This window comes from Leopardus geoffroyi, chromosome A1 (genome assembly GCF_018350155.1).
Source record: "Leopardus geoffroyi isolate Oge1 chromosome A1, O.geoffroyi_Oge1_pat1.0, whole genome shotgun sequence".
Lineage (NCBI taxonomy): Eukaryota > Metazoa > Chordata > Mammalia > Carnivora > Felidae > Leopardus > Leopardus geoffroyi.
In genome coordinates, this window is record NC_059326.1 from 21,405,068 (window position 1) to 21,432,151 (window position 27,084).

At 40.7% G+C, this 27,084-nt stretch overlaps 1 long non-coding RNA gene across 1 annotated transcript in view; it reads right to left on the reverse strand.

Moving 5' to 3' along the window:
• Positions 1–5,668: 5,668 nt before the first annotated feature.
• Positions 5,669–27,084, reverse strand: part of LOC123597068 — a 29,858-nt gene continuing 8,442 nt past the window's right edge. The window contains exons 3-4 of the long non-coding RNA XR_006711942.1: positions 16,641–16,729; positions 5,669–10,489 (exon numbers count right to left, since the gene is read on the reverse strand). This is a non-coding gene — a long non-coding RNA (uncharacterized LOC123597068). The remainder of the gene's footprint in view (positions 10,490–16,640; positions 16,730–27,084) is intronic.

Genomic DNA, 27,084 nt, shown 5'->3' on the forward strand with positions numbered 1-27,084 from the left:
ATTACAGACGCCCAGGAAAGCAAGATAACCTGATGGAACCTCTGTTTCACAACAATGTTACAAGGGGAAAAACTTGCAAGAAAGTGAGAACAGTGGCCAGGTATGAAGCCAAAGGGCGAGCATGGTAAAAGGCATTTTTATCAGTCTGGTGCTTCAGAAACAGCTTCTGCTGAATATTTTTGTAAAGAAATAGATGGTTCTTTGCAAAAGGGTAGCTTAAGTGTCCATAAGCCTAAGGGTCTATTTCACCTGTAGTTCTCTTCTCATCATTGTATAAAGAAATTTGGGTGGAGTGGGCCGTCTTCTTACACTTAGAACTTTCTGGTATTTGCTGTTAGGGGAAAGAGGCAAGGAATAAAACGAACAATGCTAGTCTGGGATTGACCGCTGCCTGTTACCAGCAAAACATTAGCAGGAAACCAAGACTGCCTTACTGAGGCTCGCCTAAGCGAACTAACTTTTGCATCTTTTAAAATTACAGCTGTTTTAAAGTCACGTTGATGAGCTGCATAAGCAGCAATGCGGGATCTAAACAACGCAAACAAGTACACAATTCCAAGTCTCTCTACTTAAAGAGCGAAAAGAGCGCGATGCGAAACCGCCTCTGAACAGCTCGAGAGGGAAGAGCTGTGGTCTGCACCGTGCATGAAGTGCCAGTGAGAGAAAGCACAGACCCCCAGCTACTCGCACAGAAAACTACGTTTCCACATTCGACTCACTTAAGATGAAATGATTTTTTAACACTTGCCAAAACTCACAGATACCGCTACGACAAATGTACCATTAAATAGAATAAAATTAGCTGTTTATTAAGGTGAGGTGGTGATTTTCCGGTGTTTGGCTACGTACTTGTACTGGAGTGAAAGAGCGAGCCTCTAGGAGGCCAATTCTCCAGGGTTGGTTCACTGCGGGGGTGGGGGTGGGGGAGCCGAGGGCGCAATCTGGGACCGGCAGCCATCCCTGAGGCATGGTTGTGGAGGGTTACCTTCACCTCGTGTAGATACTCTCAAGCCTTCCCTTAACTGAGAAAGTCTGCGGCCGGTAAGGCCGCCCACAAGGGCCGTGCCTCGTCCAAATCTGCGCAGGCCGCCTTTGTCCCCGCGGTGACTACCGCGAGGGAGGAGGGCGGGAGCAGAGGATGTCACCGAAGTTTCCTGAAATCTTTATACCACGTAGAACTCTGGTTTTTCGGGGAGTCTGGGTGCTTATCTAACGAGCGGAGCAACAATTCCGTGGGCCTCTGCGGCCTCTGTGCGCACTCGCTAGCCCGGGCCTCGCCCCGGGATCCGCCTCCAGGGGCCAACGTTCGCCTCCGCGCCACACTTCTTTGCCTCTGCGTCCCCTCCGCACAGACCTAATCAGTCTCGAATTTCAACTCCCGACCCAAGCCAAACTTTCCTTCTGGACTGGCATTCGCTTCTCCCAGGGGGGAGGAGAAGCGCTGGGGCTCTTGGCAGCCCCCGGACGCTCTCCGGGGACCACCCTCCAACCCAATTTCAGCGCACCTCCGGCGCCCACCCTTGCCTCCCCACCCCAAAACTTGACCTCCCACAGCCGCGCTCAGGGAAGTCCTGGGAAGCCGCTGCAACTGATGCACCCGGGTGCTTTCGTTTTACTTTCGCTCCCTCCCCTCCGCAGCTGAAAAGACTGCGGAAGAACAAAGTGGGGGTGAAAGGCACGTGTCCCGGCAAAGTGGCGGGGACACCGCGGTTTGGCCCGAAACGGGAAGGGGGAAGGAAGGCTAAGGCCTGGACAGCCCTGTCATTTGCAGGGGCGGGAAGGACCAGGAGGCCCTGGCTTGTTTTCTTTATGCAAAGAAACGTGGTTTATAAGAATGGGTGCAACAAAATTGGCGTAGAAACGAATTCGCTTTCTTAGGCAGGCTGCGTCTTTCAAATACAGAAGACAAGGCAGGGTAGAAAGGCGGGAAGAGAGGCGGCCTTTCACTAACTTGAAGGAGAGCCGAGGCACGAAAGCCAGAAGATTAAGAGCGAGTTCCCCCACCAGACTCTAAGCCCTGTCAGGAGTCAGGGGACCAACGCGTCGTCCAATTTGCTGCGAGTCCGCTTAGCTCCGCGCTTTGCAAACCCAGCAACCACTGCACAGGTTTGCTTTTACCTCTCGCCTCTTTATGGCGAGCGAAGCACATGTTGCTAAATTGATGAATTCATGGCCTAAGTTCGCCTCCTTAAAACAAACAAACAAACAAGGCCTAAACCTGGAAAGTTTTCTCAAATAGGGGCAAACACTGCTGTCAGTGTGGCCCCTGCGAAAGCGCTCCTAGTTGGACAAGCCCCTTGCGGGGCCAGGAAGCGCGGCTCGCGGGCGCTGGCCGGTACAGAGGTCCCGCCCCCACTCCCCCAGCCTGCTCTCGAGCCTGAACGAGGCTGAATGCACGAGTACCGTCTCTCCAAACTTCGTAGAAAACAACATAACCCTTCCAGACTGTTTACCACACTGTCCAGCTGCCCGGAAAGGTCCAACGCATTTCCTGCACTCGTCCCAGCTCAGCCTGGGCTTTTCTCCATCCGTGATATGATAGGCTAAAATATTTTACTACGACTCAGGCAAGTTAAACTGTGATCTAAATAAGTTAGTTAGGGAAAAGACCATAAATTTAGAAGGCAAATTACACTCAAACTAGCTATTTGCATTTGGTATTGTTATAAGGCCTTCCTCTCGTATTTACCTCCCTCCTTGTTTACATCGAGCTCAGAAACAGGCTTCAGGCCAGCAGGGAGCTCAGTTTCATTTCGGGGGTATGGCGGGGCCTATCATCTCATCAGGTTTTGAAGGAAAGTTCTAATGTTTTTGTCACAGATCTAACTTACAGTAACTCCTCAAAAGCCATAGTCCCCCCCCCCCCCCCACTGCGGCTTAGATCTGCAAACTCCTCGGTCCCCAGTAGTCCCGGGAGCTGTAAGTGAACTCGCGCAACGCCTCGTTGCACCTGCGGAGTAGGGAAAGCTTCTCCGCGCGTCTTGAAACGGCCACACCGCGCTTCCCGCGCTCCGCGGGCCAGCCTGGGAGCTGCTGGGAGCCACCTCCGCAAGCCTCAGTCCCCCGCCGTCATCCAATCGTGCGGGGCCAGGAGGCATCCCAATGCCTGGGGAAGCCACCGCGCGAGGGACAAGTCAGGCTCCTGGCCCCGAGGCGAGGCCCGAACGCGCGCACACTTCGCGGCCAGGGCGGTGGCGCTCCCGAAGCGGAGGGGTGGGGGAGGTGGAGGGCGGAAGCGCCGAACGTTTGTGAGCACACCCTCGACCCGCGGACCAGGGGTCTCCACCGGGTGGCTAAGATGTGGGTGCCCACGCTGTGCGCGACGCTCGGGCTACAGCCGGAACCCACGAGCTGGGCGCACAGCTGAGCGAGGCGGCCGCAGCCGCCACGGAGCCTGGCGGGCGGCGCGGAGCCCCGGGGAGCTGGTTTTCCCGAGCGGGCACGTGACGGGGTTGGCAGCGCGCTGGCCCGGGCTAGGAGGAGGGGGAAGCGGCAAGCAGGAGGCCGGGGGCGGGCGGGCGGCTGGCTCGCTGTGTACTTAGGTCGTGTGCTGGGGCTTTTCTCTCCCAGGAGCCGGCGGAGGGAGGGGGAGGGGCCACCGCTCCGCCTTCTCCTTTTCGCAATGTTGACGCAATCTATAAATAGTGGAACAAAAGGACCAACTTCCTCGGAGCTTTGCTGAAACTGCACAAAAAATCGAGCTGGGGGGTTCCCTGGTCCCTGGCGACGGGGCGGGGAGCGCCGCGCCAGGGGAGGGGGCGGGCGCGGTAGCGCGGGCCCCGCCGAGGGGGGAACACCTGGCTGAGGCACGGCTGCCGCCGCACCGCTCCGCGCGAACCCAGGGCTCCGGTCCCCGCGCGGGCTCGAGAGTTCGCCCCGACCGGGGGTCTTCCTCCTCCGCCGTTGACAGGTCAGTTCGTACCGCCCCTTTCTACACTGGTTTTTTTCCCTCCCCCAAGCCTCTACTTTTAGAAGGGAATTGAGGGGAAAAATAGAACGAGGCGAAGCAGTGACAGCCACCAAATCTGCAACCCCAGCAGTCCACGGCGGGGTGGCCGAGGGGGCTCTAGGAAGCGGTCAGCGCCTGGCCCCTCGTCCTACGGCCGCTGCCCGCGCCGCGGCCAGAGACGAAGCCAGGCAGGACTAGCGTGCGCCGCCCAGGCGGCAAGGAGAGCGGAGGCGGGAGCGTTGCGGAGGCGCTGGGCGCCGGCCGCCCGGCGCGGGTCGAAGGCGGGTTCCCGGCTGCCGCTCCTGTTCGGGGACCGACCCCCGGCGGAGAGGTGCCAGGGCCGGGAGGCCGCTGAGCGCGCCTCGCCCCCTCCGAGCTCGGACCTGGCGTCTCCGCCTCGTCCTGCGGCTGCTGTGGGAGGGCTGAGCAGAGGAGAGCTGTTGCCACACGCCGCCGCTCACCCTGGCTCCGGTGCCCACGCACCCAGCGCGCCAGGAACTGGGGGGCAAGGTGGGGTCAGGGGGCACGCTCTCCTTCCGAGGAGCCCAGGACCTGTGCGCGAGCGCCCGCCGCGCCGCCGTGGCGGTTACTCTGGGCGCGGGGGAGGGGGCGGAGCTGGCGCTGTTGACAGCAGTGCTGGAGCTGGGAGGGTGAAAGTTGGGGAGAAGGGGCGGGGGAGAGGTGGGAGTCGGAGCTGGGGGAGGGAAGCGCGCGCGGGATTCGGCGGGGAGGGGGGGCTGCACCACGTGACGGGCAGACGCCCCCGCTACAGGCTGACTGTAGGGGTGACGTCACCATCCTCTGACTGCAGGGGGTGGCACTTCCGCTCCCTCCCCCATCTCTTTTTCTCCAGCCCCCAGTAACTGCGGCTGTAGCCATTTCGAAGCGTGGGAGGGGGCGGAGGGTGGACAGGGGTTTTCCTCACTGCCCTAGCGCGTCGCTGCTTCCCCAGCAATCCAAAGACCCGGGCCTGGGACCAGAGCGGGAGCCGTGGCCACCCCCTCCCGACACGTCCCATTGTGTGAGCGGGTGGCGCTGGGCGGAGGCTGGTGCCGGCCCCCCGCGGCTCCGAGCTCCGGAGGGGGCGGGGCGGCCCCGGAGCAGTCAAGGCCAAGTCCCTCTGCGTCCCAAGAGCGCCGTCCTAGTGCGCGCGAGGTCCAACACTCGACTCTCGGTTGGGAATTTGGCGGTCTTGCCCGCGTTCACGGGGCGCCTGGTGGCTGTGGACCCCCTCAAGGCGCGGGCCTAAAGTCCTGCGGGTGTGTGGTGGGAGTCAGTCACCACTCCGGGGGGCTATGATTCCTGCAGTCGTTATAAGCTATTTGGGGAAACTCGGGGTTTTGGTGACTCAGCGCGGTAAGCGCTATTTATAAGTTGATGCCTTACTAGCCTGGGCAGTACACTTCACTCAGATCAGTCGGCCTGAGAAGGGCAAAGAGCTATGTTAAGCGACAACAATTAAAAGAACTTTTTTTTTTTTTTTTTTTTTTTTTTTTAAAGAGAAAAGGCTAGAGCTTGTGCTATAAGGCACAGCAGGTCTCACCCGTGTACTAGTCAGATGCAAGTTTTATTTTAAAAAGTTGGAACATACTCCAGAGTAGATGGAGAATTTTAGGGACACATTGTGATGGTAGACTGTTCTGGTGTTGGGTGAACCAGAAGCAATAATTCAGATATATGACCCAGCAGTCCTCCTAGCAAGTTACAGAATATCAGAACTGCATTGTTAAAGGATTTATTAAATAAGTAACACCATGAGGTGTGTAGGTATAAAATAAAGGAAAACTGGATGATGTTGAAAATTCCTGTACAATATTCTGGAACAGGAAAGTGTGTGTGGTATTTATCACCAAAACTGCTGGCAAATATAAATTACATATTTGCCACCCAATTTCTTCCTCCCCAGAAAGTACTATAAAAATGTATATTACAGCCTGGCATTCTTCTACAGTGTATAAGTGCTGCAGAAACAATTATCAGTCATTGCTTGTTTTACAGGCTTTATAGGTTTTATTTTTTTTTCTCCCTCTCCCCTCACCACCCCCCCCTCCCCACTCCCACCACCATCTTTCCGGTTTGGAAATCCAGGGGGTAAATGCTAAAAAAGAGTAATTGCTAGGCTGGCTTCAGGGAGCCAACAGTTGACTCCCAGCTGGGCTAGCCCTCCCTGCACAGTTTTCTGTAGGTAGTGTGACCTGAGATGTTTCTCAAAAGAAAGAAGGTGGTTTCATGGATGGCAAAAGTTAGGCCAGCTACGAAAGGAAAGGGCTTCCCAAGGTGAGCAAGTGAAGCAGCATGTACAAAGGCCTGGAACTATAGAGGGAGAAGCATGGGACAAGAGGCGAAGGAAGACGGCATGAGAAAGGAAGCTGAACAAAGACCAGGAGTTCAGACTTTAGCCTGAGACCTTCAAGTTTTTAACCTTTTTGCAGACACATATCCTTTTGAGAACCTATGGAAAGGCATATGGCCTCTCTCCATAAAAACGTACCTATAGACCTATACTACAATTTTGTATACATTGTCAAGGGGTTTGTGAGTAAAGGACTATGGGGTCTCAAGATTAATACCTATAGGAAAGGGAGAACAAAGATAGGATATTTTAATGGGAGTGCGTGGTCAGGTGTGAAAAGATTACATTGGTTGGGGTGCTGGAACTTGAAGATGGAATGTAAAGCAGCCTGTGATGGGAGTCAGAATGGATTGGGACCACTGCTGTGTACCTAATGACAGTGGGGCTAGAGAGAAGAGGGATTCGAGAAAAGTAATGAATTGGTGGAATGGAAAACTGGTTGTGTGGGGCAAAGACAGGGGATCCCCAGGTTTCTGCTCTTGTGTGTAGACTAGGAGGAGGAGTGGACCTCAGGTTCAGGAGGAGGAACCCTGTTTTGTCCGTGTAGAATTGCAGCTATCAGGGAACTATCCCATCAGGGTTGGCAGTAAAGTCTGGCTCTCTAGAGTCATTAAAATGTAGGTGGTAACTAAAGTTATGGGAATGTGTAAGACGGACCAGAAAGTGTGTCAAGTGAGAAGAGGTCTGAAAAGAGAACCCTAGGGAGTGTCCACATTTAGAAGGAGGAGCCTGAGGAACCTTTCAAGGACAGTGATGAGTGACTGAAGACAGAGTGGTGTCCTTAGTGTATCACTTTGGTCAGTAAATCCTGCTTCCTTGATAAGGAATGCAAATATGTTGTAGGTTTGGTCCCTTCATAAGATTGAAGTGTCTGTGTAGTCATTTAGTGGGGGGAAAAAAAATCACCTTTAAAAGATTTGAATTCAGAAGAGAGATGAGGGCAAGAAATGATTAAATCTTGCTTTCCCCTCCTTTTTGAAACTAGGTATACTTAGGGGAGAAGAAAAGGAGAAATAGACTCAAGCTTTCTCTTTTTCCTGCTCAGACACTAAGCCTTCAAGGAAGAGTTTAGATAGATAGACCAGGTCCCCATTATCATGTTTTTTGTTCCTAATGGCACTTCAAAACTATACTTAATTGCCAACAATTAGTACTAGGAGGTGCTAAGATTTTCAATCTAAGGAAACGAGGAAAAGTGGGGGGGGGGGGGGAGGGGGAGGACATTTTCTTTTGCTTCCTCCATTTCCTTCCTACTTGTTACAGCTAACCTGAGCTAGAGCTAGTCCCTAGAAACAGGGATTCAAATGCTTAACAAACCACCCCAAAACTTAGTGGTTTAAAACAGCATTCTCATGAACATGTGATCTGGGTAGTGCTCTGCAGGGATAGATTGTTTCTAATGCACCTGGCCTCATCTTGAGCAGCTCATAGGCTAGAGGTTTGTATCATCTGAAGATTTGTTCATTTGCATGTCTAGTGATTAGTACTCACTGATGACTGGGACCTTAGCTGGGATTATCAGGTCAGAACACCTACACAATGGCCTGTCCTTCTGTTTTTGGCTTTCTCACAACAGGGTTCCTGGGTTCCAAGTGTCCTAAGACAGAGAGCCAGATGAAGCTGTATGACCTAACTAGTCATGCAGCATTATATCTATCACATTATGTTTGTTAGCAAAAAAATCACTAAGGCCATCCATATTCTAGACAGGGGAATTAGACTCTGATCCTTTAATGAAGGCGTGTCAAAGAATTGGCAATATTTAGTTTAAAATCACCACACATATTAACTTCCAATAAACAGATTTATAAACAATGTATCGTATATTAAAAATATTTAAACATAAGAAACCAAACAATCATCCTCTTTTGATATGAGAATGACATATAAAAACCCAAACGTTTCAGGGGCACCTGCGTGGCTCAGTGGGTTAAGTGTCTGACTTGATTTCAACTCAGATCATCATCTCATGCTTCATGAGATGGAGCCCCATGTTGGGCTCCAGGCTCAGAATGCAGAACCTGCCTGGGATTCCATCTCTGCTTCTCTCTCTCTCTCTGCCCCTTCCCTGATCATACCATATGCACATGCACTCGCTCTCTCTCTCTCAAAATAAATAAACAAATAAAAAAAACCCACATTTCATTGTTACAGCAAAGCTAAACCTAAACCAATCTGAGTAGGCAGTTTGTCTCATAATCTTTCCCTCTTCTCCCCCTTGACCATCCTCCCCCTCCAGATCAGGCCACCTATACACAGAAACCCCTCTCTCCCAATCCACATAGGACCCTTAGAGTGGCTATACCTCCAGAGTGATGATCAGGTCCTAAAGGTTTTTTCTGTTTCTTCCCTGAATTATCCCTGACTTTGTACCTCACTAGATCATTGGCAAGGCCATCAGTTTAACTTCTCAAAGTTAGTTAAAAAGCAAAATGCTACGGAGATTATTCCAACAAGTAATTTTATAATAAATTCATGTTACATAATTAAAACAAAATGACATTTCTTTAAGAGGTCTATATGCTTTTAGATAACAGGATCTTGACTTAGGCTTGTTTATTCATAAAACTCAGTAATTCTAAAGGGATGGTTGAGATTTTAGGTATTTTATAAAAAATTTTCACGTTGCCTTGAAGGTGATATACCATTTGATTATTACAATACAAAATTTAAATGATTCTTCTTCCATGTTTACAATGCATATTGCAATATTATTCTTTAAAACCAATACACCTAGTTATCTGGTTGGCCAAGGAGCAAGAGTTCTCCCTCTCAGGAACTGAAAATATTACCTTTCTTTGAGTAATCAAGAGAAAATAATTTTTTCTTATAACCTGGTATCTTTTTAAATTCTCCTAAAGCTGATATTATTATAATTTATACATCTATGATGTTCTCTTAGATTTCTTTTATGACTTAGAGATAGAAATAGTGGTCTTGGTGTAGAAATAGAATTTTAATAATTCATACTCTCCTAAAGGCTGTCTAATACCTCTACACATTTTGGTAATTTTGCATAATTATTTATAATTATACTGAGTCAAAATCATACTGTGAATTCATGGTATGGAATACAGATTTTAAAATAAATACATCTAGACAATGAGCAAACATACATTTATGAATCCCTTGTTTTGTGTATTAATGATTTTTGAAGAAGCATACTTGTTTTAAAAAATGAAATGAATTAAGTATATCTTTGTTTTTAAAGTTTCTTATACAGCAATGATAAAAAAAAAAAAAAAATTGACACAGTGTTCACATTAAACTAACAGACGTTGTTATCTGGCCCCAAACTGGTCCTAATTCTGTGACTTCATAGCTACCATGGAGGCAGCCCAAAGGAGCTTAAGTAAACACTTTCAAATTATGTAATGAAGTTCTGAAGGAGGAACAGCCCCAACCAAACTGTGCCATATCGTAGTACAGATGCTATTTTTCTTTATGCCAGAATGCTTATTACCCTATCTATAAAATGACTTCATAGTAATAACAACATGAAAGAAAATTAAAGTAGGCAAGTCTGTTTCTAGGCATCGTGAATGAAAGCAGGGTTGGGGCAATTATTTCAAAGTAGTTATCTAGTGAATGTTTTTCTTAATCTTATAAGCTAAGCATTTAGTAAGCATTTTGGAAAGTGCTATAGTGAAAATGGCACATTAAGCAATAAATTCAGTATGATTTCAATAAAGAAATAAATTCAATAAATAAAATATGATATTGCTAGCTTCTAGTAATAATGTTCTATTTACCACTACATTAATAATTAAATACAATCTTACCTTTTTTTACTAAGTAAAATAAATCTGGATCCTTCCTTATGCTATTTTTCTTCACCTTTCTATGTGTTCAAAATATAATTTATTTTAAAAGAAATACTGCCAAAGTCAATAAAAAATACATTTCTTCACCAGCTGAGTAAGCATCATGGAAAAGACAAAGAATATTAAGTCCTTGAGGTAGTTAGGTTATTAATATGAGTATATGAGCAAAAATGCAATTTTATCAAATTACACAATGAGTCTCCCTATTATCAGACTGACAAAGATTGAAAATTCAAGTGTTAATAACTAGTGTAGCTAAGAATGTGTTAAAATTTACAGTCGCATTTATTACTATATTACCTTTCTGGGGTCTTAAAAATGTCCAAATCTTTGATATAGTAGTTCTACTTCCAGGAACCAATCCTAAAGAAATAATCAAATACAAAGTCAGAGACTTATATATATATTCAGTACAGCATCTATACAGAGGAAACAATCTGAATATTCAACAGTAAAGGAGTGGTTAAATGAGCCATGGTATATCAATTTAATGGAATATTATGCAATCACTAAAAGTCTTAATGCAGAAAAATACTAATATTTAAATTTAATGTACAGTTCAATTTTTTAGGCTATAAAACTATCTCTCCTCATTTATTTGAAGATGTATTCATTTATATGCATAGTAAAAAGATGGGTAAAAATATAGCAAAGTGCATTATATGTGGTTTTGGTAATTTTTCTTTCCCATATTTTCTAAAATGAGCACAAATTATTTTAACAATCAGAAAAAAAATCATTAAAAGATTTCCTCCAAAATACATAAATCAAATGACATATTTACATTCTTATGTAACACTAGGATATTTAATAAAGTATCAACATATTACTCTTTATAAGTATTCTTCATTTTACATACTTATAACAATGTTTTCTAAAGTTAAATTAGATAAGGTATAGGCAGGAAGTACAGAGTATTATGTGAATGGTGTAATTTGACAGGTTACCTTTGGTGGAAAAGTTGATTTAAGAAAAATTTAGCATAGTCATAATCCATCTGTAAAGCTATAATGGCTAGATCTATTTTATTAAATTTTTTAAAAAATTTATTCATTTTTGAGAGACAGAGAAAGACAGTGTGAGCGGGGGAGGGGCAGAGAGAGAGGGAGACACAGAATTCAAAGGAGGCTCCAGGCTCAGAGCTGTCAGCACAAAGCCGACATGGGGCTTGAACTCACGAATTGCAAGATCATGACCTGAGCCGAAGTCGGACGCCTAACCAATTGAGCCACCCAGGTGCCCCTTGGCTAGATCTATTTTATAAGTTTTTTAACAGTATTTTTAATATTTATTTTTAAATTTTGTGGTTAAAGACATAGCAATTAAAATTTACCATCTTGGGGCGCCTGGGTGGCGCAGTCGGTTAAGCGTCCGACTTCAGCCAGGTCACGATCTCGCGGTCCGTGAGTTCGAGCCCCGCGTCAGGCTCTGGGCTGATGGCTCGGAGCCTGGAGCCTGTTTCCGATTCTGTGTCTCCCTCTCTCTCTGCCCCTCCCCCGTTCATGCTCTGTCTCTCTCTGTCCCAAAAATAAATAAACGTTGAAAAAAAAAAAAAAAAAAAATTAAAAAAAAAAAAAAAAAAATTTACCATCTTAACCATTTTTAAATGTACAGTTCAGCAGTATTAAGTATATTCACATTGTTATGGGTAATAGTGTTGTTAGTTTCATAAAAATAATACATGTTCACTGATAAATAACTTAAACAATGTAGAAAGTTACAGGAAGGTTTTTAAATATCAGATCCCAGATTTTACTATCAATTTTAAATGAATATCATGTTAGGCATATTTCTATGCATTTATACAAATAAGATAATCTATTTAAGATCAGAACATGTACTTTACATTTAAGTTAAAAGCATTAAATTAAAATTTTTAATTCGGAAGTGGTAAGATAAACTGAAGTACTTGCTGAACTTTTAGAAAAATGTTTCTTTACTACAAGAGATTTTATTTCTTAAAATATCTGAAGTTTAAAAAAGAGTCTGGAGACTTTTATATGTTTCAAATTTAGAAATGCTAATAGACTCTGCTATGAAAAATATATTTTTACATCATTACATCATTATTTTTACAAAGTTGAGGTTTTAATGTCTATTTGTTTTATAATCCTAATTTCTTTGATCATTTGGTCTTGATTTGCATTTTAATCCCGTGCTCACAATATGCCTTGGTTCTCAGTATCTTAGTTACTGAATTTTGATTCATCAGTTATCTGCTCTTCACTAAGTAATTTTGGGGTTTTCTTCTATATGGATCCATGGATGCTTGTGTTGGTCTTTTCATCAATTCTCAAATGACACTTATTTAGATATAATAGTTTGGGGTCGTGCTGACTTTGCCTTAAACCTGCAGACATTTTTCCTTTGTTTTCTGACTTTGAATATTGCTTAGAGGAAGTCTAAGGCCAGCATGATTTCCTCCCTCTTGATAAGTTATTTAGTTGTCTCCTGGAGGTCTGAAAAGGTTTTCCTTCATTCTTTATGGTTAGTAGCTTAACCAGAAAATGCGTCAATACTGAATATTATGTGTCTAATATTTTTCTGCAGATTCAGTTCTTTTCATTATTTTGTGGAAATTCTCTTCTGTTACATCTTTACAGTGCTTGTTCTGATTCACTTGTTGCATTATGTACTCAGGGAGATGAATCAGGCTTTATGTTATCTTTGTCTCACTTACATATGATCTTCTTTGCAATTGCTTTGTTCTACTTTTCCTCTACATTGACTACAATTTATTAAATGCATTTATCAACTAGAATGTATTGAGTGCCAGCACTAGTGGAAAATAAGAACATATTCCTACATTTATGAAGAGCTTTTAGTTAAGGATAGGGGAGGGAGAAATAAACAAACTTAAAACAGTGTCAGGTAGTAATAAGAAAAACACCAGGTAGGAAATTGGGAGGAATGGGGGAAGGAATTGTGCATTTTAAATGGAGCATGAGAGCAGGTCTCTCTAAGATGACATCTGAGAAGAGATCTGAATGAAGTTAGGCGGTAAGTCAGGGGAAGACCTGGGCAATCCAGATGCAGAAAAGAGTAAGTACAAAGGCCCTGTAAGTGGGAAAGTGGTGTGTTCAAGACAGAATGATCAGAGCCAATTAGAGCCAGAAAGTGGTGAGAGACGAGACTAGAGAAATGGATAGGCCAGCTCACAAAAAGGGTTGTAGGCCCTAGTGAGGAGACTGAATTTTGTTCCAAGTCTGATGAGGAGCAGGGAGATGATGTATATACTTCAGAGGAGTTGTTCTGGTTGCTGTTAAGAATTTCAACAGCAATAACTGAGTACAAAGAATTGGTCAGATAGGTGCTATAGAACTGAAAATGCAAAAAGGGAGTAGTGAAAATAAGAGTAACTTCAGGAAGCAGCCACTACCCCCTAGAACTGGATAAACAATATATCATATTGAAACTGTTTATATCATCTCTTCTCAGAGATGAGGCATAATCATCTAGGAGAAAAGAAGAATGAATTGATTCAGGGAATGTGCTGGGACTGCCAGTCTTGGCTTTTGTTGAGAATCTGATTTCCAACCATATTTCATTTCTTGAAATTCCAAATGTATTTGTTTTCAAATAATAGTATTATTTTGGCCTTCATTGGCTTAGGTTTTGGACATTTTTTTTTAAAGGAGTTTTTACTGTTGTTTGTTTTTCCTGTGTTGTAAGATATTTGGAGAGAGAAATTTTATGCTCTTCCCTTACTCCCCATCTTTATCTGGAAGTCTAGATTAATGTTTTAAAATAGATTATAATTCATATTTTTTCAACTCACCCTCTATATAGGAATATAACAATAAGATGTCATAGTAATATTATATATTGTCATAATAGCCACCATTTACTGAATGCCAATGTGCAATGCACTATGACAGGGACTTTACATACATGATCTCTAAAACTTGTAACAAGCCTACAGGGTAAGTACTGTTGCCAGTTATTTCCACAAGAAACCTTTTTTACTGATGATGTCAGATCACAGAGTCTTACCTGAAGCTTACAGCTAGCCAAAATAAACAAGGTAAGAACAAAGTTTTCTCTCTTCTGTGGTTATAAAAAATTAGTACATAAGAGGGGCACCTGGGTGGTTCAGTTGGTTAAGCGTCTCTTGATTTTAGCTCAGGTCATGAGATGGAGCCCTGCGCTCACAGTTCAGAGCCTGGAGCCTGTTTCAGATTATTGTGTGTCTCCCTTTCTCTCTGCCCCTCCCCCACTCACTCTCTCTCTCAAAAATAAACATTTTTTTTAAAATTTAGCACATAAGAGACTGTTCTTTTTGAAGTAGAAAGTAATAGTTTGCAAAAGTATACCACACAAACTAAGAGCAATTTTAGGGACAGCTTTTTGACACTATACTGTATGATTAAACTCTTGGTGGGAAAGGTACTAGCTAACTGACAGATTCCAGGAACTTGGTAAATTGAGGTGCTCTTTCTCTATCTCCATCATCCACAAACATGCTGAGAGCCTATGTTAAAATCGTTACTAAACTATATTAAACCATTATAATTTTACAAGTTATAGGATATGTATCAGTATTTTTTTTTTTTTTTTTGGAAACTCCACTATTTGGATTTATAGGATATCAAACTTTTCTATTGTTCAACAATATTTATATTGACATGACACTGAAAACATATCACTGGGACATGAACACATATCTATGACAAGTAATGGATTTCTTTTTCTGATAGGAAAAGTAGTACATGTAAGTGAAGAAAATTTTGAAAATATGTTTAAATAAAATAAGTAAAGGAAACATCTTTTGTAAAGGACAGCAGAAAAAAACCAATAATTCTTTTATTTACAGGCAACTGACTATTGAGGTTGTCCTAGTTCCATGTAGTTTAAGTTTATGAAGTTTAAACTATTTGAGTACACTTCCTTTTTTCCTAACACTATATCACAAATGTTTCCTCAAATTATTTAAAACTCTTTCAAAAATATTTTTTTTTTAATTTTTTTTAATGTTTATTTATTTTTGAGACAGAGAGAGACAGAGCATGAATGGGGGAGGGTCAGAGAGAGGGAGACACAGAATCTGAAACAGGCTCCAGGCTCTGAGCTGTCAGCACAGAGCCTGACGTGGGGCTCGAACTCACGGACCGCGAGATCATGACCTGAGCCGAAGTCGGCCACTTAACCGATTGAGCCACCCAGGCGCCCCTCAAAAATATTTTTAATGGCTGTATATGTTCCTTGAGTAGTATTTCCTTTAAGTGGTCATTTAAACTATTTTCCTTAGTTTCTTATAAGTAATATTACTATGAACTTTTTTATACTTACATCTGTTTTAGCATTTCAGATTATTTCCTAAATTAGGATAAATTCCTAGAAGTGAGCTAAAAGGCCAATAGTTTTAAACCTCATATGGTAAAACATTTGCTGTAAAAAAAATCTTTTTATTTTTTTATTTTTTTTATTTTGTTAATGTTTACTTATTTCTAAGCGGGAAAGACAGAGCATGAGCAGGGGAGGGGCCGAGGGAGAGGTAGACACAGAATTTGAAGCAGGCTCCAGGCTCTGAGCTGTCAGCACAGAACCCCACGTGGGGCTTGAACTCACAAGCTGTGAGATCATGACCCAGCTAAAGTCGGACGCTTAACCAACTGAGCCACCCAGGCGGCCCTTGCTGTAAAAAAATCTTTTAATTAATTTCCTACACAGTTTTATATTGAAAATAAATCTAAGGAGAAAATTTTATGTGGGGTACCTTTTAAAATTGAGATGAGGCATTTGGGTGGGTCAGCTGGTTAAGCATCTAACTTCATGATCTCACCGTTCATGAGTTGGAGCTGACAGCTCAGAGCCTGGAGCCTGCTTCGGATTCTATGTCTCCCTAACTCTCTGCCCCTCCACCCCACCCCCAACACTTGGTCTCTCTCAAAAATAAACATTTTTTTTAATTAAAAAAATAAAACTGAGATTAATATTTAAGTTTGGGTTTAGTGTTTTGGTTTTAATATCTTACTTTAAGGAAAAATCCACTCTTCAAAATATCTACTTGTTTTTGTCAGGTTCAAAACTTAAACTTAATTTGAGGATGTAAGTTTAAATATATACTTATTTCGGCCTAATGCTTCTATTTTTCAAGGCATCACAATCTCTTTTTTCCTATTTTCAAATATACTCACCCAACAGTGTTACCTCCTGACTTGTACATCACATGTATATCACTAATTCATGGTATAAGTGTATGCTTTCATCTGTGGATGGAAATCTAAATAAAATTGCAGGCCGGGGCACCTCCATGGCTCAGTTCAATAAAACTGCAGGCCAACATCATTCCCAAACTAAGTAAACTTGGCACAAGAGTTTTAACAGCGCCTAAATTAATATTACAAAACAGTTCTACTGTGCAAGACTGAAATACAGAGCATATGAACAGAGCAGATTTACCTAATTCTAAAACTGATTTAGACTGGTGATAGGATTGCAAAACTTGAGGAACATATCCAGAAGAAATCTAGTCTAAATAAATAAAGGATTACTGCTTTATTAATTCACTCACCAAATTCTTATTAAACATCTTTTGTGTATCAAACATTTGCTAGGCACTGGAGTCAACTGAAAAAAGATCTTCCTCCTGTAAGATACATTCTAGTGGAAGAGATAGACAAAAGCAAATGAATAAATAAATAGTCCTAAACTATAATCTAGTCACTTTCATTACCAATATTACTTAAGTGAGAAAAAGAAATGATTTAGGTTCTACCCCAAGAATTTTTAAAGTTGTATTAAGAAAAACATTAAAGATTTTCAATTATTAGGAAATATAGACATCTATACATCCAGATACCCTATAGCTCTTTTATGACTGGTCATTGTCATCCCCTTGTAACCAGTACTTCCCCCTCCAAAAGAAAGGATAGACTAGAAAGAGTATCTAGAATTTGGCCTTCCCTTTATTACTCTCTTTACTCTGGTCTGACCCAATCTCTGATATAGCAATGTTGAAGTAGAAAGTGAAACATTCCCAATTTGGGGAGTAAGAAACCCTAAGTTTTAGCAAGTGGTAATACTAAAAGAATTGAAACCTTAGATGAAACATTTCATTTTTGAGAGTGCCCATTTCCTTTGCAAACTGATGGATTTTAACTAAATTATCTCTAAAATCACTTCAGGCTCTAAATATCACGATCTGTGTGTCTCTGTGTTAAACATTTCTTCCATTGTGCTCCTATTTATCCTGGGGATGGAGAGGAAACGGCAGAAAGAGGACAGAGGTTGGAAAGAATAAGACTGATCCCTGTTCAGTAAGAATAAAGGATTTAGTAAGAATAAATGTTTATAATGAACATTTTTTCATGTTATTGAATATTTTTTAAAACATGTTTTGGGGCGCCTGGGTGGCTCGGTTAAGCGGCCGACTTCGGCTCAGGTCATGATCTCGCGGTCCGTGAGTTCGAGCCCCCCCTCAGGCTCTGTGCTGACAGCTCAGAGCCTGGAGCCTGTTTCGGATTCTGTGTCTCCCTCTGTCTGACCCTCCCCTGTTCATGCTTTGTCTCTCCCTGTCTCAAAAATAAATAAAAAACGTTAAAAAAAATTACAAAAAAACATGTTTTTAATATCTGCATAGCATTCCAACATAGGGATATATACCAAAATGTATTTATCCATGCCCTCATTCTGAAGATTTTTTTTCCCAATTTCTGCAGTATTGTAAAGGATATTTTAGAATCTATACTTGTCTCCTAGTACCCAAAATAAATACTATTATAGGCTTTCTCGTTTTATTCCTTTTGTGTGGAAAAAAAAAAATCACTCTGATTCCTTCTTCTTATCTATTCCAGCCTATATATGGCTTTCTGATAATATAAAAAAACTCCACTTTGGATAATGTTACAGAGCCTGTTCTTTCTCCTTTCTAAAACAGTATCATCTCTGAGTGAGGTCCATATTTCTGCAGCTCTCCTGCAGTAAAAGAATTAAAGCCAATCTCGTGCCTGCATCAAGTCTGGATGATGTATATTTTCGCTTTACCCATAGTTGAAATCCATGAGATTAAAGCCCCAACAGCAGACAAATAGGCAAATAAATATTCATTTCTGTTAGCTACACCAAAAATGTGATTTAGTGTGTTAACTATGGCAAAGGTAACTATGACTTTGGTGATATTGCCATGATTCTGAGCTTGCTATAATATTAATGGTTACTACACTGAAACATTAGAACACAAATATACAATTAGGAGAAATAAAATTTAAAGTTGTAACTATTAAATTCAGTGAACAACTACACAATCTGCTATTTAGTTGTCTACTTTTTTTTTTTTTTTTTTTTTTTGCAATATGGTACATTATTTCAGTAGATCTCACATTCTGCACTAGTGTTGGTACTTCTCCCCCCATGAGCAAAGGGATCAGGTGACACACGACTTTAAAATTACCCTAAAAAATGTTCTGAGTTAAACACCTTTTCAACTTAATAGTTTTTGTTCAGGGAAGAGTGAAACTTCTGATATGGGTCTTTGTGAACTGGTGCAACTTACATACCTTTTTTTAAAACTTCAAGTTACTTTTAACGATCTCTATAGAATGAATTTGGAATCCAAACCAATACTCACATGAATGATTATTTCTACCAATAGCTATGGACATTACAGTCATCAATAGAATTTTAGTGACCTTTGAGGTTACACAATCCAACTCTTGTCTTACAAATGAGAAAAGTAAATCAGAAAAGTTTTTGTTACTCATAGCAGTAAGCTTGGAGTGGGTGGGGGTAGGCAGGGGATCCTAACACTCTTTCAGCCTAATGCATACCAGAGGTATTTATTAGGTTATAAGAACACTATATAGTAACAGTTGAACAAATCTAAGAAAGAGATCTGATTTGTATCCTAAGTATACATTTTCCCTCATCATCAATCACAAATCGATGCTTGTGTGCAGTAAAATCCAAGAGAGAAGTTGGAGTTAGTTTGGCAGAACTAAGTATTGCATAACTCCTAGGGTGAAAATTTATTTTATTATATATATATGTATATTCATATATATATATTCATATATATATATTCATACACACACACACACACACACACACACGCACATATGGATATCCATATGTATATATACCTGTAGCTTCTTAATCCTGCTTCAGGAAATGCCATTTACATACATTACAATGTAAATAGTGCCCACCCGCTGGAGTCATGCATCACAGGGACACTGTAAATACAAGTTTTATGTATTACATTAATTAGGGTAGGCTAATTGCCATAACAGATCAACACCCAAATGTATAATGGCTCCAATTATATTTGCTAAAATAAACAAGGTTCTTGCTAAAACAGACAAGTAGTTCAGTACTTAGTTTCCAAGGTTTTCCAGTAACTAGGCTTTCAGTACCAAACTTCCAAGGCCTCCTGGAGGGTCTTGTCTATGACAGTCTGTTAGAAGGCGAGTATTTTTAGGAGACTAAAAAGTAGTACACAGAACTGCTGTTCTTATTCCATTGGCTCTAACTTGGTCACATGCCTACACCCAACTGCAAGGGAAGCTGGGAACAAGTTTATCTTTGTGGCCAACAAGAAATGAGAACATGGATTTGGATGTCTAGGTAAGAGTTATTGCTCACTTGGGTGCTCTCTCTCTCTGCGCACACACACACCTCCACACACAAAATCTGAAGTAGACACTAAAAAATAAACACGTGATTAGCTTCAGACAGAACAAACCATGAAAGAAAGGGGCTTTAAGAATTGCATTCATGGGGCGCCTGGGTGGCGCAGTCGGTTAAGCGTCCGACTTCAGCCAGGTCACGATCTCGCAGTCCGTGAGTTCAAGCCCCGCGTCAGGCTCTGGGCTGATGGCTCGGAGCCTGGAGCCTGTTTCCGATTCTGTGTCTCCCTCTCTCTCTGCCCATCCCCCGTTCATGCTCTGTCTCTCTCTGTCCCAAAAATAAATAAACGTTGAAAAAAAAAAAATTTTTAAAAAAAAACAAAAAAAAAAAACAAACAAAAAAAAGAATTGCATTCACCTCTACCCTTTCCCTCCTGCAGGTGGGACTGTTAATTACTGCCTAACAATAACCAACTGGCAGCTGAAATCTAAGAGGGGAAAAAAAGCAAATTTTTGCAATTATTACATATATATATATGTGTGTATATATATATATATATATATATATATATATATATATATACACACACACACACACATATACATACATACATACTTGCACCTATACATACCTATAGGTATATATTAGTTGGGGTTTGGCTTGGTTTTCCTATTCCATTAATTAGTCAAATTTAGAACGAAGACTCATGTCTAATTACTTGTTTTAGGGACAAAAGACCACCAAGCTCCCCTTTAACTACACTATTAGTAAATAATGTTTGAAAAATATTTAACTTTTTACACAACAAAGATAGCAATTCCACCGATGAAGGCAATAGTAAGTTTAGTGAGTTTTTTTTCCTTTGGATAAGTTGTCATTGTAACCCTGAAACTGTTCTTAATCACTCAGTTTTTAATAGAAGCACTGCATGGCTGCGTTTCTGAAATCATAAACAGGAAGTGTGATATATAAATGTCAGTAGAACTAAAACTCAGTTCTTTGGTTTGGTATTTTTCTTCCCCCCATATTTTCATGTTAATGTCTGATTAACCCTCTTTTACAGAGGAGGAAATGGGAATGAAGCAGAAACTGCTACTGCGTCCTTAGAAATTGTTTTGTATAGGTTGCCCAAATTTATTATTGCCAGAAGACAGTGTAGATGGAGAAAGAGGCCAGAGAGTATATGACTCTTAATTTAACTCTTTAAAAATCCATTATAGAAAATACTCTTACACTTTGTACATTTGTTTAAGGTATCTCATTTTGTTTTTTTAATTTATTTAAATTAAGTTAGTTAGCATACAGTGTAGTATTGGTTTCAGGAGTAGAACCCAGTGATTCATCACTTCACTTTCCACATTCTTATTCTGACCTCAGCAATTCCTTGAATGTGTTCTACTACATTAATTCCTTCATGAGACAACTAAGGAGTAGCTTGAGTACTGCAAAAATCAGGATGTTATCTTTGGTTCTTCTCAATGAAGACATTAGGGGTCTTTCTATGGTTGGTGATATTTTCTACATAATACTGTTTCAGTTTCTTTGCTGCATGGACATCTCTGGAAATTACAAGAAAAGATTCAAATTGACTAGCCAGAACTTTTTTTTTTTAAGTTTATTTATTTATTTTGAGAGAGACAGAGAAAGAATGCAAGTAGGGGATGGGCGGCGGGGGGGGGGGGGGGGGAGGGGAACAGAGAATCCAAAGCAGGCTCTGTGCTGACAGCAGCAAGCCCAATGCGGGGCTCAAACTCATGAACCATGAGATCATGACCTGAGCTGAAGTCAGATGCTTAACCGACTAAGCCACCCAGGTGTCCTGACCAGCTAGAACTTTTATATTACATTAAATATTTCTGGAGAAATGTACCAACATGTAGATTCTTCCGTAACTTTAAAATGTTTTTGCTTTGGAAACAGTTTCTTAATTTGTTCTTAAACTAAGCACTAAAGGAATGATTTTACTCAAGGTCACACAATATATAGTGAAATAGCAAAAAACAGAACTTATCTATGTATCTAAACTCCCTTTCAAGGATGATCACAATGATCTAGAGAATGTCCTCCTTTTACGGAGGTAGCCGGCCCACCTACCGAGTGTCTTGCTTTCTACAGCACATGAGGCACTGTCGAGCAGCATATCCGATATGTAAAATTTGATATATTTTAATTGAAAATATAACATAGGTAGAAAGGATGTGGGAGTGTTTGAAAAGAAACATAGTATATGAATCAAATGCAAACTATAAATAATTGCTAAGGGGATATGGAAAATGAAGTGATTTAAAAACTAGATTGATAATGGATAGAAGTTTACTGAAATAGGCAAATTTCATGTAGAGTTTTTAAAGCTGTAGTGGATTTGGATTGCCAGAGAGAAAAGATAACCAACCATTGATTCATTCATCCAACACGTATTGAGTGCTCACTATGTGCTACGTGCTAGGCACTGTTGAAGGCACTAGAGATAGAGCAGTCCGCAGAACTACTGCAGGGCAGGCCCAGGAACTGCATGTCCAAGGTGTGACAACTGGATAGAAACAGTCGACACAAATATGAGAGTAGAGAGAAATGAAAGAAAGAGAAAGGAAAAGAACTAGTAATGGGCTTATAGTAGAAGGCCTTAGATGCTAGGATGTTTTCTAAATGGGAGAAAGATGAATTGAACTCCTTTGGTCAGTGTAGTCAGAATAGACTGCTTTTTTTCCCTTCGGCTGGTCAGCTCTCCTAGCTTCCTAGATAACTTTATAATGACCAGACTAACACAAACAAAATACATACTGTACCTAGAAAGATTCCCAACTGAACTATGTGAAAAGCAAAAAGGGAAAGAAAGCAAAAAGTTGAATTTCATATCTCCTTTTATCTTTCCAGTGGTTATTATATATAATGTCTCTTCCTAGCAACACTCTCCCATTCAGTAGATGTCTAGGTTGTGATTCAATTCCTGAAGGCTCTGTTCTCCTCCTTTCCTTGTAGGTGGAATCACTGAAAGGAGATTCTATTTAAATTCCTTTTTTTTAGTCAATCAGGTGTTCTTTATTCACCTAGAAATACTTCTCTACAGAGTTTGTATATGCTAGTGGGAAAAGGAGTAAGACAGGATGGGGACTAGGGAAAATACCAAGAGGCTGTAATGTAATACAAGCAAGGCAATGTAATGCAATGCAGTATAATACAAGAGCCTAGAACACAAACTAGACACTTAAGAGCTTTGGATTAAATGGGCAGTTTTAAAAATGAAAAGATACAGGTCTGAAGTATATAATAAAGAAGCAACTATAAGAAGTAACAAATTTAACACTTGTTTACCTATGGGAGAAGAAAATAAAGAAATGAACATAAGATTTTAAGTTTGAAGGTCCGAAAATTTGTGTTGTCAACAAGAATAACTAAGAAATTTGGAAGAAATAGCTTGAAGGGAAAAAAATGAACTTAATGTCAGATCTAAATGGGATGTCACAAGACAGAGGGCTCAAGCTTTCTTGAGCAGCTGTTGGGCCTGTTACTGTACATGTGTAAGTCATCATCATATAGAAATTGATGGAAACTCAATGGACTAATGAGGAAATGCAGTGAAGAAGATCAAATGGCTATGTATGAACTTTGACTCTAAGATGAGGTATCAATTTCAAAGCAATTTCAAAGAAGGTGATCTATCTTTGGAACTCTTTCCTTCAGGTCAGATAAAGCTGTCCTTTATTAAATATCGACTCTTCATTTTGACTGACCCCTTAGTGAGGGAGTATAATAAAATGAATGAATAAAATTGAAAGATTTATTCTTACTGGATTATCTCATTGGAAGTTCTGCATTTTTTTTAAGTTTATTTTTTGAGAAAGAGAGTGGGAGCAGGGGAGAGGCAGAGAGAGAGAAGGGGGCAGAGGATCTGAGGCAGGCTCCACGCTGACAGCAGAGAGCATGATATGGGGCTTGAACTCATGAACCTTGAGATCATGACCTGAGCTGACTGAGCCACCCAGGCGACCCTGGAAGTTATGAATTTTTAACTGAATGTCCTCCTAGCCAACTTATACACATTATGTGCCTTAAGATAAAACAAACAAAATAAGTATCTGCAACTTTTGACTGTGTACCTTTGTATAAAGGCCATGGCTTCAAAAAATATAGAATATAAAATATACATTAGGACAAGTCATTCAAACTATTTAAAAGTTAAATTTGGAGTTTTAAAAATATTTTTTTAATGTTTGTTTATTTTTGAGGGAGAGAGAGAAGACAGAGTGCGAGCAGGGAGGGACAGAAAGAGAGGGAGACACAGAATCCAAAGCAGGCTCCAAGCTCTGAGCTGTCAGCACAGAGCCTGACACGGGGCTCAAACTCACAAACTGGGAGATCATGACCTGAGCCAAAGTTGGACATGTAACCGACTGAGTTACCCAGGTGCCCCTGGAGTTTGTTTTATGTAAAACTGTCAGGGTCAACGTGAATTTCCATTTCCAAAGCAAATCTTGGCTATGGAACCACGTGAATAGAAACTCACCTTTAAAGAGGGTTCAATTTTAGAATGTGCTAGGCTACATGTTTCTTTAAATAGGAAAGGATCAGGTTCAATACTCCCTGAACTCAGGATTTTTGTAATCTATTTGATATATTTTCTGTACACAGGAGATTATATCATAAAATAATTTCATCATTTAATAATTATCTAATCAGATATGGCTTTGAATTCCTATATTTATATAGAAGTACCTTCATAGTAGCTAATAGTAGAACATTTATTAGAGTACTTTCTGTATGTTGGATACTGTGTTATGTGCTCACATATTTATTATCTCATTTAACACACAAAAACTCAATGAGGTATTACCCATCTCACAGATAGGCAAAACTGAGACCCAAGTTAAGTTATATCTTCAAGGTAACCTAGATAGTAAGTAGGCAGAACGAGGATTTGAGTTCACATCTGATTCCAATGCCACTTTTCTTAACTAATACCATACTGACTCCAAAATTCACCTAAAAAAATATTTTTATTGTAAAAGTTTTATGCCTTTTGAATTCTGTTCAGTATAATGGAATACTTTATTTAGCAATTTACAAATGTTCCTGCATTCTTGCTTACTCTCATGACTTTAACCAAGAAAGTCTCGTTGGGGGCCACTTGACCACATATCAAACCATATCTCCCACTCTAGTAACCATAATCTAAAACACACACTCACTCACTCACTCACAGGAAAAGGAAGATATCATGGAAAAGTAAAAGAAATTCCTCCAGTTCAATTTTAGGGATATAAGAACACATCATCTGTTTAATTCTACTTATGGAAGTGCATAGACAAGTTACTGGCTTTAATATTAGCCTGAAAAGATCCTTCAAAGTCACACATTCAATCTCTTAGTTTCAAGAGAAACAGTTACTATGAATATCGAAAATGGAATTGTCAAGACAAAGCAACAATAATTTTTGAGCTCTTACTTGCTTATTGATGCTGTATAGAGATAGAGATAGAAATAGATATTCTAATCTATAGTCAACAAACATGCCAGACAACACATTGAGTGGTAAAAGGGGTATGGGAGAAGTGGATCACATAGTCTGAGTTATCACTAGGATTATAGCATCAGGCCTGCTATTTAACCACAAATCTAAGTGCAAGCAATCTAGTATCGAAGAGTATATAATTTTGGAATAAAACAAATTTGAGTTTAAATCTTGACATTACTTACAAATTCTGCGACCCTGGAAAATTTACTGCCTTTGTGAGTCACAGTTCTCTCATTTTGTAAACTGGAACTAAAACGTTGTACCCTTATTGATGTCATGAAGATCTATTAAAATAAGATTTCCCAGGTTCAAATTTCAGCTCCCTCACTCAGAAGTTTTGTGACTTAATGCCTCCTTTTCCTCATCTATAAAATGAGGATAATAATAGTCCCTATACCCCAAAGGGTTGTGAGGACTTAACAAACCTTAATATATTTAATTTTTTTTTTTTTTTTGAGAGAGAGAGGGAGACCACGGGAATGGGGGAAAGGGGCAGAGGGAGAGAGAATCTTAAGCAGGCCCCAAGCCCAATGCAAGGCTTGATCCACAACCCTGGGATCATGATCTGAGACGAAATCATGAGTAAGTGGCTCAACCAACTGAGCCATCCAAGTGGCCTCAACATCTTAATGTATTTAAAGTGCACATAGAAAATGATATATTTATGTATACTGTAATTCTTATTTAAAGCACCTACCTAGTACTTGCCCCTTAGTATGTTTCTAATAAATGTTAATTCCCTTTTATATTTCAATTGAAGTTATTTTCCCTTATTTTATTTTATTTTTTTTTTTAATTTTTTTTAACGTTTTTATTTATTTTTGAGACAGAGAGAGGCAGAGCATGAACGGGGGAGGGGCAGAGAGAGAGGGAGACACAGAATCGGAAGCAGGCTCCAGGCTCTGAGCCATCAGCCCAGAGCCTGACGCGGGGCTCGAACCCACGGACCGCGAGATCGTGACCTGAGCCGAAGTCGGACGCTTAACCGACTGAGCCACCCAGGCGCCCCATTTTCCCTTATTTTATAGATATATTTTTAAATGTATTAAGCTTAATAAAACTTTACTAAGGTAGAACTGATATTCAATAAACTGCACCTACTTAAGGTGTACAACTAATAACTTTTAACATGCATATAATTGATAACTATACAACTGCTAAGTTTTAACATCTATACCCCTGTGAAACCGTCACCAGAATAAGAGTGAACATATCCATCAACCCTGAGAATTTCCCTTGCCTTTTTAAAATCCCTCTCCTCTCTCCCCAAGCAACCACTGGGCCGTCTCCGTTTTGTCCTAATAGATTAGTTTGCATTTTCTAGAATTTTATATTTTCTGCCTTTCGTCACTTAGAATATCGTTTTTAGATTCATCCATGTTGTTGTATATAACAATACTTCATTACCTTTTGATGCTGAGTATTACATTGTAAGAATATATCACAATTTATCTGTTAATAGACATTTGACTTGTTTCAAATTCGAGATTGTTAAAAATAAAGCAACTATGAATATTCATATACAGATGTCTATAGGAACATATGCTTTATTTTCTTGGGGAAGTACCTACAATGAAATGGGTCATATATTGGTATATGTTTAACTTTTCAAGAAACTGCCAAACTGTTTCAAACTGATTATATCCTTTTACATCCCTATTAGAGGAGTATATCAAAGTTCTAATTCCTCCATATCCTTAACAACACTTTTCATTTTAGCTGTTCTAATAGATATGTATACATTTTTTGTATATGGATATCCAGTTTCTCCATCATGGTTTTTATTCTGTTTCCCTCAGACTAATGAGGTTAATAAAGTTGGAACATCTTTTCAGGTACCTATTTGCTATCTGGGTATCTGCTTGGTGAAGTTACTGTC